This window comes from Callithrix jacchus, chromosome 20 (genome assembly GCF_049354715.1).
Source record: "Callithrix jacchus isolate 240 chromosome 20, calJac240_pri, whole genome shotgun sequence".
Lineage (NCBI taxonomy): Eukaryota > Metazoa > Chordata > Mammalia > Primates > Cebidae > Callithrix > Callithrix jacchus.
This window is the reverse complement of record NC_133521.1, coordinates 21,999,214-22,011,600: the sequence shown is the minus strand read 5'-3', so window position 1 is coordinate 22,011,600 and position 12,387 is coordinate 21,999,214.

Genomic DNA, 12,387 nt, shown 5'->3' with positions numbered 1-12,387 from the left:
TTTATCCTCTGCTATCAAATGAGAGCCTCCAGCTTCATCAGCAAGTGTGGTGTTTATTTATCAATTCAACATTTGTTGAACATTTATTTCACATCCATTGTAGTGCTTGGCTGTGGGGATAATAGGAATGAGAAACAGACACACCTTTAAAAAGCTTACAAAAGAGAGGGAGAGAGTAAGTTTGCACAAAATTCTAAGAATTATCGGATTCCTCCTGATGCCTCAGTGATCAATCATTGAGCATCTTAATGTCCATATAGTATCACTTTAATCTACTTATTAATTCTTATACCTTCTGGTCTGGGATATGATCAAGTCTTGCTTGGCCGATGGCCATTGTTCTTAACATTTTTTGGGGGGGGGATCTTGGTTTTATTATAATTTTATTTGAATTATAGAATACACAATAAAAGAGCAAAAATCACAATTGTGCAACTCAATGACTCATAGTAATGTAAATTCCCATGTAGCCCACTTCTCCCTGGGTCAAGAAATGGAACATCACCAGTACCCCAAAGCCACCTCAAAGGTATTCCCATTCTCCTCCTCAAAGACAACCAGATTCTAAATTCAAACACTAAAGGCCAGAGTTGAATATTTATATAAATGAAATCACACAATACTCTTGGACATGTAGCTCCTTTTTTCAATGTCTTGCTTGTCCTGGTCCTCAGTGTTGTGTGTAGCAATAATTTGTTTATTCTTATTCCTACAAAGTATTCCATTATATGAATATGACATTATTATTTATTTAATCTACTTTTGATGAACATTTGGTTTGGTTTTAGGTTGGAGGTACTACAAACAGTGTTGCTTCAATTTCAAATGTTTCAAATATCAAATGCTGCACATCTGTTTTGGCGCAAATATTCATGCATTTATGTTGGGTAATGTACCTAGGAGGGGGATAAATGAGTCACCTGGTTGCACGCATGTCAGCTTTAGTAGTACAGACAGTCAGTGTCAAGTGTTTATATGCCTATTAGCATCTCAGGAGAGATTTTAACAGCCATCCATGCTCCACAAGAGGATGTTTTTACTCATTTTACAAAATGCAAATAAGACCATGTGACACCTCTGTTTAATACCTTTTGATAGCTGCACATTACCCTTGGGAAAATACTCAAAATTCACAGATTCCTGCAGAATCTGGTCTCACATACTTTTCCAGATGAATTATGCACATCTCTGCCCCTGACTTTCTTCACTTCGACTATACCAAACCCCATGGATACTGCATTTTCACCCACTGAAACTTAACTCCTCTGAAAGGTTTTCCCAGACCCACCTATTACATATGGCTGGCTCCTTCTCTCCCAACATTACTTATCACATAGCCCTAATATATATATATATATATATATATATATATATATATATATATATATATATGAGGTGTGTGTGTGTGTGTGTATAATTTTTTTTTTTTTTGAGATGGAGTCTTGCTGTCGCCCAGGCTGGAATGCAGTGGTGCAATCTCAGTCACTGCAACCTCTGCTTCCGGGGTTCAAGCAATTCTCCTGTCTCAGCCTCCCAAGTGGCTGGAATTACTGGTACCACTCGCGGCTACTTTTTGTGTTTTTAGTAGAACCAGGTTTCACCATGTTGGCCAGGCTAATTTCAAGCTCCTGACCTCAAGTGATCCGCTTGCTTCGGCCTCCCGAAGTGCTGGGATTACAGGCATGAGCCACCATGCCTGACCATAGATTTCATTCATTACACAGGTCAGAGCTTGAAACAGCATCACTTTCTCATGTGTTTGTCTTCCCCACTAGAATTTAAGTTCCAAAAGAACTTGTGCTCTCTTCCTTCATCACCAGAATTTCAGTTCAAACAAGTTAAAATTTCCCAACTTGTTCTCTTCTGTGTTTCCTCAATCTCCAAGAGCACTCAGCATCAAGTGGGCACTCAATTAATGTTTGTTGAATAGATAAATGCATGTATGAAGGAGAGTTAGCATATCTGCTTTTTCTTTCCACCCTTCTCAAATTGATTGTCTGCTTTTTCAATAACTGGATAACTTGTACTCATCCTTGAGGTCTCAGCTTAAACACCGTTTCCACAGGGACACCTTTTTTTTTTTTTGAGTGGCAAAGCTAAGTTTTGCACCCTAGTGTATGATATTACTTTTCTTGAGCTTTACCTTCCTGGCATTTACTCTTAAAAAATCAGTTAATGATTTGTATTTTTCTTTTGATTTATAGTTTATGGTTCATATTGACCCTTAACCTATATGTTCTAGAAGCATCTGGATGTCTGTTTTGTTCACCACTGTTTCCCGTGTGCCTAGCATGGTACATACAGGTACATAGCGGACTTCTTAATACACAAAGGCAGAAACTCAAATACTGAACAGCAGATCAAATATATATTGCTCAGGCCTTTCACAAGGCAAAGATTATCTTTTGTTGTGCATACCTAAAGAAGACATATTGAGGGTCAAGTAGGTGAGAACTGGGGACATCTTCACAAAGGCTATAGTGAATATTCTAAGTTTTAAATATTATAAGAGAATTTGATGCCCACCCAGATATATTAGGATAGAAAACAGCTCTTGTAAAGTAGTGGTACAGAAAAATACACAATATGTTTGGGTAAGAGAGAAAAGGCACATCTAAGTAATTGCTTAAGATTTTTGTTTTGTTTTCTCATTTCTTTTTGTTTATTTTTATTTTTTATTATTAAGAATACATAGTACTTGTACATATTTCTGGAGCAGCTGTGATGTTTCAATAGAAGCATACAAATTGTAATAATCAAATCAGGGTATTTGAGATACCCATCACCTCAAAAATTTATTATTTCTTGTGATAGAAACACTTCAATTACACTGTTTCAATTATTTTAAAATAGACAACAAATTATTGTAAACTAATCACCCTATTCTGCCATCAAACACTACATCTTATTTATTCCATCAAACTATTTTTGTACTCATTAATCAAATTCTTTCAGGTAATATTCTTTTCTTTCTGTGCCTGGCTTATTTCACTTAACATAAGGTCTTTTAGTTCATCTATGTGGTTGCAAATGATAGAATTTAATTCTTTTGTGGTAAAATAATATTTTACTGTTTATATATGACACATTTGTTTTATCCATTAATCTGCTAATGGACTTAGGTTGGTTCTATATCTTTGGTTATTATAAATAGTGCTGCAACAAACATGGTAGTGCAGGTATCTCTTCAATATACTGATTTCCTTTCTTTCGGAAATATGCCCAGCTGAGGGATTGCTGGATCACATAGTAGTTCTATTTTTAGTTTTTTGAAGAGCCTTCATACTCTTCTCCATAGTAGCTGTAATAATTTACATTGCCACCAACAGTGTATGGGGTTCCCCTTTCTCCACATCCTCACCAGCATCTATTATTGTCTACCTTTTCAATAAAAGCCATTATAACTCAGCTGGAATGGTATCTCACTGTTATTTGATTTGCATTTTCCTGATGATTACTAATGTTGGTCATTTTTTCATATATTTACTGGTCATTTGTTTCTTTTTTTTTTTTTGAGAAATGTCTCTTCAGATCTTTTGCCCATTTTTAATCTGATTATTTTTTTCCTATTGCAGTGTTTGAGCTCCTTATATATTCTGGTTATTAATCCCTTGCCAGTGGTTTGCAAATATTTTCTCCCATTTTGTGGGTTACTTCTTTACTTTGGTGATTGTTTCCTCTGCTATATGGAAGCTTTTTAGCTTGATGTGCTTCTATTTGTCCATTTTTACTTTGGTTGCCTGTGCTTTTGAAGTCTTACTTAAGAAATCTTTGCCCAGATAAACCTCAAGTGTTTCTCCAGTGTTTTCTTCTAGAAGTTTTATAGTTTCAGATCTTAGATTTACATCATGTCTTTAATCCATTTCAGTTTGATTTCTTATATGGTGAGAGATAGAAATATAGTTTCATTTTTTGCAAATGGATATATAGTTTTCTGAGCACCATTTTTTGAAGAGACTGCCCTTTTCTCAGTGTATGTTCTTAGCACCCTTGTTGAAAATGAATTCACTGCAAATAACCTAGATTTATTTCAGGGTTTTCTATTCTCTTCCATTAGCCTATATGTATGGTTATAATGTCAATATCTTGTTGTCTTGTTAATTATAGCTTTGTACTATAATTTGAAATCAGGTAATGTAATATCTTCAGCTTTGTCCTTTTTGCTCAGAATTGCTTGAGCTTTTCTGGGTCCTTTGTGATTCAAATATCTGCGTTATTTTGATAGGTATTGCATTGATTCTGTAAATTTTGGGGGGAGTGTAATATTGACATTTTAACAATACTAATTCTTCCTATCCATAAATATGGGACATTTTTCAATTTCTTGTGCCCCCTCCAATTTCTTTCATTAACATTTGCAGTTTTAAATGTAGAGATGTTTAACATCTTTGGGTAAATTTAATTCTAGGAATTTTATTTTATTTGTAGAGATTGTAGATGGGATTGCCTTCCTAGTTTCTTTTTCGGATTGTTTGCTCTTGGCATATAAAAATGCTACTGATTTTTGTACTTCAATTTTATATCCACAATTTTACTGAATTTGTTTATCAGTTCTAATAGGTTTTTTTGGTAGACTCTTTAGGTTTTTTTAAATATAAAATTATATTAACTGCCACCAAGGATAGTTTCACTTTCCTTTCCAATTAAGATGCCCTCATTTTTTTTTCCTCTCTCTCTCTCTCTCTCTCTCTGTGTGTGTGTGTGTGTGTGTGTGTGTGTGTGTGTGTTCCTGCATGTGTGTAATTGCTCTGGCTAGGCTAGGACTTCCAGAACTTTTTTTTCTTACACTAAAAAACATTTTCCATAAAGACATCATTCGTCCTTATCCCATCCAGCAGCACAAACTAACAATATTAAATGATTTTCAAAAATCCATGTTGAACTGTGTGTACCCCCAAAACACCAATTCATAAAAAGTAAGAAATATTCCAAAATGGATAATTAAGATTGTGGAAAATGACATAGAAATTTTTTTTAATGAAAGGATTTTGGGAAAAGATACATTTACACAAACACACACACAGAGAAGCACACACAGGTTTTTTTCCACCCCTCAAGCTACTTTATATGAAAGAATAAATAGTATTAACTGTCATTTACTGATTGCTTACATATCATGCATTGTTCTAAGACTATCTCTGTCTACTTATTTATCTATATAGCTACCGTATGGGGACATAAATTTGGCCTAAGCAGACTTATTAATCCAATTAATTAATTGAGATAAATTTGACTCAATTAACTTCAATTTGGTCTGGAATTATTTTTTTTTCTTTTCTTGCTGATCACCATCATCATCACTACTATACTGTCACTAACTTTTATTGAAAATTTATTATATGTTAAAGTACTCTGTTGGCACCCAGAGAGAGAAATCAAGTCCAGAGGGTGCCATAATATGACTCTATTAGATAATCAGGGTGACGATGATGATGATGATGATGATGATAATGATGATGTGATGTGGGGCTTCAAAACAAAACTACAAAAGTAGAGGAGAGGTCTTCCCTAACAGACAGAGCAAGTGATTATGGCTGCAAAGACAGAGAAGCTCTTCTTCAAGAAATCCCTTAAACATTGGCATTACATCTCAAGTAAGCTGAGCCAATCAGACTGTCTTTCTGGGAAATTTGGAATTATGACTGGGAGCCTATAAATTAGTTTGGTTTTACTTGTATAATCGAGGAAATTTAACCTAGAAAATATGTGCCATGAACATGAAGCAACCAAGAAAAGCAGTTTGTATAAAGGGAAACATAGCACAGATTTAGAGATAAGCATAGAAGAGAAGAATGAAGATATAGGATTGTCTGGGCTTTCTGTGACTTTTCTAATTCCAGTTCTGCAGAGGTCCTAGATATCTCCCAAAGATATCCCAATAGCCAACCAATAACTAGTATTACATATAGTTTCTTATATATTATGCCATCTTTATAAGAGAATTGTCATTTAATATACCTGTGAAATTTCTTTATAACTCCCATAGATAATAGTAGAAAACCTGTAAGAAATGTTTGTTAAATGAATGCACAAGAGAGAGAATCAGAAAGGGGGAAAGAGAGAGAGAAGGAAAGAAGGGGGTAAAGAATTGAGAAGAGTGCTACTAACTAGGCCAAGGCTATGGAATAAGAAAGTTTAGAGACTCAAAATGACCCTGTACTCAACAGTCCATTCTGATGAGCCAGCGTCTAATAATCAAAGCTGACTCTCCAGATTCCACATAGGAGGTAGCAACTTAATCTTAATTCCCTGTATATTCACAAAAGGGGTGAGAGTAAGTTGAAAGTATTGAATATCTTCCTCCCCTTGCCAGCATCCTCCCAAGGACCAAGTGGTTCTGAGCCAGCAGGGAAAGCTGGAGTACAGCCCACAGCAAAGAAGTGTGGAAGCCAGAGAAAGGAAAACCAAGGTAGATCTGTATTTCCAGCTGGGTTAAAGAATTCTTTATTCCAAAATTAGAACCAGAACTTTACCAGTTTAATAGACGTTTTTCCCTCTGTCTCTTTCTCTTCTACTTTTCCTCCAACAAAGATCAAGAATCAAAGAAACATCAAACAAGCTTACTGCAGACAACCCAAATAAATAAACTCTTCTTCTTTCGAGAACAGCATCTTTTGTTGTCTGTCAGAAAATAGCTCTCAAGATAGGGTGTACAAATTGGCCTTTGGAAGCTCTGTGCTCTCTCTGGAGCTCACCTTTATTTCTGAATGTTTAGTCTAGCATTTGTGACAAGCTGTGCCTTGCAAAAAGAATCTAGATTTACTTCTGCCCTGAAAATGGGAAATAGGAACTGTTGATATCATAAACTCTTTGCAAGACAGGACTAAAAATGCATAATCCTTTTTTATGCTTAGCACAAGCTGCAAAAGATCCTTTTAAAGAATCTACAAAAAGAGTTTCAAAATCCAATGGTATTCAATAGAATTAATGTCCAATGTGTAAAAATGATCTTACAATCCACCTCTTAATATGCTATTTTGATACAATTTAGCAAAGCTACCCTCTGTTCTTCCCTTCTTATCTTCCCTTCTTGTCTTGGCAAAGACACACACACAAACACACACACACACACACACACACACACACAGGAATTCAGGCCCACTGATAACCAAACTGAAGAAAACTGGGTGCTTGTAGTTTGCATAAAATTGGTTTTTCATATCAGTGTCCCTCATTTTATCTAAACAAGCTGAAAGGATGCAAACCTATTAAATGTGAATGTAACCAAAAGTTCTAATGAGATACAACACAAAAGATGGCCGAAAACATTGACTCGGAAGCCAGACCACCTGTATTCAGTTTGAGTGATGCTTTGTTTCTGCCACTAATAGGGTTTGAAATGTCGGACGGGACACTTCACTGTACTCCAGTTTTCTGATCTGTTTCATTTGTTAATATATACAACTACTTAGAATAGTTCCTGACACTGTTGGTCTTTTAAGTATGTTGAGTAATTTGATATTATAAATATTAGTTATTATTATTGACTAAGATGAAATAAATAAACTACATCTATGCCTTTCAATATTCTCATGATTGTCTTTTGGTAACTCAAATCACAACTTTCAGAACTTTAAAAAAATTTTTTAAAGTTCTGTTTTTTGTAATATTGTAGTAACTGTTATTGGAGACACATACCATGCAATGAAACCACTATATGGGTTTAAGCCAGAAAGTTTAAAAAGAAAAAAATAAAAACTACTTTTTCAAGTTACATGGGAGCCTATTGTGGTGGACACTCTGGGAGGGCATGAGACAGAGGCCAATTTAAATGCTTTGTCATGGTCCAAGCTAAGATGACAAGCCTGAATCAGTGTTTCTCAAAGTGAGGGATCCATACCACTGGTGAGGCATGAAATGAGTTATAGGGTGCAAAGTAAATTAAAATTAGCACTGTTCACATGATGAGGTTCTTTTATCAGTTCTATTTCTGTCCTGATTACATGGAAGAGAGGGTCACAGTTTGATCATGGCTGTTAACACCTCTCTAAAATTTGCTAATCCCCTTTTCAGCAGTTAGAGGTGACCTCCAGATAATGGCTTTCAGGTAGCATTAAGCAACTCCTTTTGTTTTTTATTGTAATTGCTCTAAGGTTATCTTCTATTTCTGTCCTGAGGTAGTTTTTTATTCCTGATTATTTCTTTCAAAATAAATGCATTTAAAAAGGCATTTGAAATGTTTGTGATTTTAGATAAATATGTTAGCTGAATAATTTAGATGTAACATGGGAAAAGACTATAAAAAATATGGTAGTCAGTATCCTAAACCAGCTGTGCACTGGACAGCGGAGATTAGAAATAGCTTAGAGAAATGTTTAGATAGTAGAATAAGCAGACATTGGTGACTCGTTTTGAAAGGAAATAGCTATAGATGGTCAAGTAGGCAAATGATATAAGCCAATAGGTGATGCAGGTATCTGGAGAGTTATCTACCTGATTAACTCTGGCACTGCCTGCAGGTTGGAAGTCCATTAGAGGAATAACTAATGAAGCTCAACTACATTCCTTATTCTGTTTCTTGCCAAATGTGATCCCTGCACAATTCTATGTTTTCTTGGCAGTTTTTTTGGGGAGTTCCTCAAATCAATGCTCTTCTAAAGGGTTTGAATAGTCATCATTAATGGTCCTTATTCAAAATAATGTTGTCAGATTATTATTTCATTTTACTTTAAGTTCTAAGATACATGTGCAGAACATGCAAGTTTGTTACGTAAGTATACATGTGTCATGGTGGTCTGCTGCACCTATCAACCCATCATCTACATTAGATATTTCTCTTAATGCTATCCCTCTCCTTGTCTCCCACCCACCCATAGGCCCCAGTATGTGATATTCTCCTCCCTGTGCCCATGTGTTCTCATTGTTCAACTCTCACTTATGAGTAAAAACACATCTTGTTTGGTTTTCTGTTCCTATGTCAGTTTGTTGAGAATGATGATTTCCAGTTTCATGCATGTCCCTGCAAAGGACATGAACCCATCTTTTTATGGCTGCATGGTATTCCATCATGTATATGTGTCACATTTTCTTTATCCAGTCTATCACTGATGGGCATTTGAGTTGGTTCCAAGTCTTTGCTATTGGGAATAGTGCTGCAATAAACATAAGTGTGCATTTGTCTTTACACTAGAATGATTTATAATCTTTTGGGTATATACCCAGTAATGGGATTTCTGGGTCAAATGGTATTTCTGGTTCTAGATTATTGAGGAATCACCACACTGTCTTCCACAATGGTTCAATTAACTTACACTCCCACCAACAGTGTAAAAGTGTTCCTATTTCTCCACATCCTCTCCAGCATCTGTCGTTTCCTGACATTTTAATGATCGCCATTCTAAGTGGCCTGAGATAGTATCTCATTGTGGTTTTGATTTGCATTTCTCTAATGACCGGTGATGATGAGCTTTTTTCCATATGTTTGTTGGCCCCATAAATGTCTTCTTTTGAGAAGTGTCTGTTCATATCCTTTGCCCACTATTTGATGATATTGTTTGTTTCCTTTTTATAAATTTGTTTACATTCTAAGTAGATTCTGGATATTAGCCCTTTGTCAGATGAATGGATAGCAAGAATTTTCTTCCCTTTGTAGGTTGCCTGTTCACTCCGCTGATAGTTTCTCTTGCTGTGCAGAAGCTCTTACGTTTAATTAGATCCCATTTGTCTATTTTGGCTTCTGTTGCCATTGTTTTTGGTGTTATAGTCATGAAGTCTTTGCCCATGCCTATATCCTAAATGGTATTGCATAGATTTTTTTTAGGGTTTTTATGGTTTTATGTCTTACATTTATGTCTTTAATCCATATTGAGTTAATTTTTGTATGAGGTGTAAGGAAGGGGTCCAGTTTCAGTTTTCTGCACATGGCTAGCCAGTTTTTCAAACACTATTTATCAAACAGGGAATCCTTTCCCCATTGCTTGTTTTTGTCAGGTTTGTCCAAGATCAGATGGTCGTAGATGGGTGGCATTATTTCTGAGGCCTCTGTTCTATTCCATTGATCTATATATTGGTTTGGGATTGTATATTTAGAAAACCCCATCCTCTCAGCCCAAAATCTCCTAAAGTTGATAAGCAACTCCAGCAAAGTCTAAGGATACAAAATCAATGTGCAAAAATAATAAACATACCTATACACCAATAATAGACAAACAGAGCCAAATCATGAGTGATCTTCCATTTACAATTTATACAAAGAGAATAAAATACCAAATTAGAAAAAAAAGAACTAGTTTAAATTTTATCTGAAACCAAAATTGAGCCCGTAGAGGCAAGACAGTCCTAAGCAAAAGAACAAAGCTGGAGGCATCATGCTACCTGACTTCAAACTATACTACAAAGCTACAGTAGCCAAAAGAACATGTTATTGTCAGATTATTTAACTAGGGTATTGTAAAATTATAGAAGGTCTCTAATTAGCTTAAAAAAAATCAAAGGCAACTGATACTTAATTACCCAAAAGTACAACTTTTGGTCCAACAAGACGTTATTATTATACCTTGCGGAGAATTTCTGTTATTTTTCCTGTTTCTTCATTGCTGGAGTAGGCTGGTTTATTTTTGGCAATTATCAGACTTGATGAACAATGTCATTTACGAACAGTGGTAACTTAGCACTAAGAGGGATATATAAAACAAAACACAATCCCTGTGGGTTTTAATTTTCACAGGAACATAGTATTTGCTATTTGTTTCATATCCATGACAGAGTAGTTGGGAATATCTAACACAATTTCATGAAAAAAGTATTCCCCAGTAATTTCGGTGAAAAGAAACCAAAAAGGAGTTCCTGTCACTCAGTGTTTAATCTGTAAGGTTTCAGGGTCATAAGAAATCATACTAATTTAATACTAATTTATAGTGAAGCCCACAATAGCCAATTGAAATGTCTTTTTGAAAAGCCTTTTTTTTTGATCCTCAAGATGGTGACTCAAACCTTCCTTTTCACTCATAGTCATCTGCATATGTCTGTAGAGTGAAGCTCAGTTCGGGCACTATTCACACATGGGGCTGGATAACTCTCTGTTGTGGAGGACTGTCCTGTAGACTATAGGGCCTTTAGAAGCACTGCTGTCTTTAACCTATTCAGTGCTGGTAAGACGCCTCAGGTCTGACATTAAAACGTGTATCTAGACACTACTAAATGTACCCAGGTAGAGCCAAACAGTACCTGGTTGAGATCCACTGCTATAGAGTTATGTGACACTTCCCTCACTGCAGTGAAGTTTGCTTTTATGTCTGTGTATTTTACTAGATTAAAATAAAGTATATGGTACTGAGCCCTATGTATAGTGGTTGCTCTTTTTTTCCTCTGGATTTTTCTAGATGACACATACTATACAGATAAGCACTGTGTCCTATTCATCTCCTTCCTACATTTCAATAATTCAGAGAAGGGTTGGCATATATAAGTCCCAAAATTTTTTTTCACGTATCAAATGATAAATGTTCCTTTTAAAGGCAGATTCTAGGTAATGTTCAAGTCTGCATTTCCTATATCAAATGCAAGGTAGGAAATGTAGGAGATTCTCAGTGAAGGTGTGTGGAGCATGAATCAGTGAATGAATGGATAGAAGAAAGAATTGAGAAAGGCAGCTTCACATTCACACGGCTAAACATCTTCACGTGGGTGCATCCCTAATCTTCCCCTGGAGTTACTATGACTACAAACATCTCAGCTGCCAACTTGCTGCCTGAAATGCTAAACAAGATTCCAGGTGAGGAAGTGTCCTTGGCAGGGACCCAGCAGACCAACAGCAGTTCACAGGAGGAAATCTGCACAGTACTAAGCAAAAATCAGATTCATCCTGGCTGAACTAATCAGTGACTAGAAAAATTTTTTTTAAAAATCATTGCAAACCACCATGGTTTAGCAGGGCAGGGATAGGAATGACTAAAATCAGTCAATTTAATGCCAGAAAGTTTCATAGAGGAAGTTATCAGAGCCAGAACAGGTATTCACAGAGCCATTGCTTCTAGAAAGCCCTAGAACAGTCCTCTCCGTTGGATTCGAGGCAGAACATTATAGCTCTAAAGCGTATGTTGAGAGAGATGAATATATGTGACACCACAGAGGTGTTCCTTTTTATTCCTCTCTTGTAGGGAAATTTGACACTTCTGAAATGGAGTGGGATTCGGCAGGGAGTTTTATAAACCTCAGGAGCTTTGATGGTCTGCATTGAAGAGAAGGAGTCAGAATCTCCTGAAGAGGGTCTTCTACCACTGTCTACTCAGCCTTAAGTTAATTTGGGACTGAGAGAGTTTCTTTCACATCTCTGTTCAAGAAAGTTTTAATGTTGAGACTTCCTTCTTCTCTACTAAGCTAAATCATACTCAAAATGTAAGATATCTCTTAAACCAAATACTCTAAGATTCATCTCCTTTACTCACA